The sequence below is a fragment of the Rhododendron vialii genome, chromosome 9a, assembly GCF_030253575.1.
Source record: "Rhododendron vialii isolate Sample 1 chromosome 9a, ASM3025357v1".
In the NCBI taxonomy this organism is placed as follows: domain Eukaryota; kingdom Viridiplantae; phylum Streptophyta; class Magnoliopsida; order Ericales; family Ericaceae; genus Rhododendron; species Rhododendron vialii.
Window position 1 is genome coordinate 9,816,056 of NC_080565.1, and position 2,977 is coordinate 9,819,032.

Consider the following 2,977-nt stretch of genomic DNA (forward strand, 5'->3'; position numbering starts at 1 on the left):
CATGCTACGGGGGATTGTCAAATGCTCCCTGCCGTCAAGGATATTCTCCAAGGAACCGGCCCATCGGAGGTCAACGCCGTTAGTCAACGGTTTGACCCTTATTCTCAAACTTTCAATCCGGGGTGGAAGATGCATCCTAATTTCTGGTGGAGCGATTCTCAACCTCCCGGACCTCCACAAGTTCCACCGCCTCAACAACACCAAGCTTTCCGGCCTTCTCAATCTCAAGGAGCGCCGAGGTTTTCCCAACATCAACAACCACCGGGGTTTGCACCGCCGGGACCTCCGCAAGGGCCAAATCTATTCCAACCTCAAAAGCGGTCATTGGAGGAGATTATGTCATCTTTCATGCAAAGCCAAACATCCCTCAACGAGCAAACCACTCAAACACTCGGGGAAATCAAGAATCAAATGGTGAAGTTGACTAATACGGTGGGAATTCTCCAACAAGAAAAAGGGAAACTTCCGACTCAACCCCAAGCAAATCCGCAAGGGACCAATTATGTGGCGAGCTCTTCGGTGCTTAGTCCCGAGCAAGCCAAGTCCATTACAACATTGTGGAGTGGTAAGGAGATTGATAAGGCCATTCTTCCCAAGCCCATCAAGCCTCCCGTAACACCAAGTGTCCTGCAAGCTCCGGATCCTCCTATTGACTCACCGACCTCGGAGCCTTCTCCCGTTGGTGAGCATCCGAATAAATCTCAGGAAGAAGAAACCAAGGCTCCCGTTCCTCAAATTCCGGCCCTGTTTCCCCAACGTTTGAAAGCTCCGGCCCATGCCAACACCAACTCTAAGATCTATGAGCTTTTCAAGCAAGTGAGGATCAACATTCTGTTGGTGGATGTAGTCAAGCAAATCCCTACCTATGCCAAATTTCTTAAGGACTTATGCACCCGAAAGCGTAAGTTAAATGTTCACAAGAGGGTGTTGTTGACAGAGCAAGTGAGTTCTATTATTCAAACCAACGTGGTTCCGAAGTTTAAAGATCCAGGGTGCCCTACCATTTCCATCACAATCGGAGGTACAAAGATCGAGAAAGCTCTCTTTGATTTGGGGGCTAGTGTGAACTTGCTTCCATATGCCGTTTATGAGCAACTTGGGTTGGGGGAGATGAGGCCAACATCGGTGACCCTTCAATTGGCCGATAGAAGCATTCGTGTTCCACGCGGGATGGTGGAGGATGTACTCGTGCAAGTGGATAACTTTATCTATCCTGTGGATTTTATCGTGTTGGATACATGCCCTGTGCCTTCCTCGCAAGTGTCAACGTCGACTCCGGTCATTCTTGGGCGTCCATTCCTGGCCACTTCCAATGCCGTTATCCATTGCCGAAGCGGTTTGCTAAACCTCACTTTTGGCAACATGAGGATGGAGGTGAATGTGTTTAATATCGGAAGCCAAATGGGGGATGACGAGTGTGTTCATGAAGTCAATCTTATCGATTCTTTGGTCCAAGAGCACGTCGATACTTTCTTCTACAAGGATCCGTTGGAAGTTTGCCTTACCGCTGAAGAGGAGACATTTCTAGACTCACCGGGGGTGGAGTACTTGTATTCTTTGCTTGACATGGAAGATGTGTGTGAGACGGATGTTTGGTCCCCAAAATTTGAAGCGCTGCCACCTTTAGCAAGCAAGACTCTCCCTTCAAGTGTGCAATTTCCAAAGCTTGAGTTAAAGGTTTTGCCCGATACTCTGAAGTATGCTTTCCTTGGGCCCGATGCAACTTTTCCCGTGGTGATTTCTTCTTCATTGAATGAGCATCAAGAATCACGACTCTTGGAGGTATTGAAGCGGCGTCGCGAAGCTATTGGGTGGTCTATTGCTGATATTCAAGGAATTGATCCTTCCTTATGCACTCACCATATTTATCTCGAGGATGACGTCAAACCTTCCCGCCAACCCCAACGCCGTTTAAATCCCATTATGAAAGAGGTGGTCAAAGCAGAGGTCTTGAAGTTGTTAGACGTCGGTATCATATACCCCATCGCTGATAGCAAATGGGTTAGCCCGATACAAGTTGTGCCAAAGAAATCTGGAGTCACGGTGGTAGCCAATGCCGATAATGAACTAGTGCCCACTCGGGTCTCCACCGGTTGGCGAGTTTGCATTGACTACAGGAAGCTCAACTCATGCACTCGCAAGGATCATTTTCCTCTCCCGTTTATTGATCAAATCCTTGAGCGTGTTGCCGGTCATGCTTTCTATTGCTTTCTCGATGGCTATTCGGGGTACAACCAAGTCGCGGTCTCTCTGGATGATCAGGAAAAGACTACTTTCACTTGCCCCTACGGGACGTTTGCGTATAGGCGAATGCCATTTGGGTTGTGCAATGCTACGGGAACTTTCGCCCGATGTATGTTGGGTATATTCAGTGATATGGTGGAGCGCATTGTCGAGGTCTTCATGGATGATTTCTCGGTATTCGAGGACTCTTTTGAGGATTGTTTATTGAATTTGGAAAAAGTGTTGGAGAGATGCGAGGAGAAAAATCTTGTGCTGAATTGGGAGAAATGTCATTTCATGGTTACACAGGGCATCGTCTTGGGGCATATCGTATCACAAAAAGGCATAGGGGTGGACAAAGCAAAAATTGACTTGATTGCTAATCTTCCAACGCCCAAGTGTGTAAAGGACATTCGCTCCTTCCTAGGCCATGCAGGTTTTTACCGGCGGTTCATTAAGGATTTCTCTGCCATATCGGGTCCCTTGTGTCATCTTCTCTCTAAAGATGCTCCTTTTGAATGGACCAGCGCTTGCAATTAGGCTTTTCAGAAACTGAAGTCGAGTTTTACTTCTCCTCCAATCGTGCAAACTCCGGATTGGGAACTCCTATTTGAATTGATGTGCGATGCAAGTGATTATGCTGTGGGAGCCGTTCTTGGCCAGAGGAAGGATAAACATCCTTATGTCATTTCCTATGCGAGCAAAACGCTGAATGACGCACAAATGAACTACTCAACTACTGAAAATGAGTTGC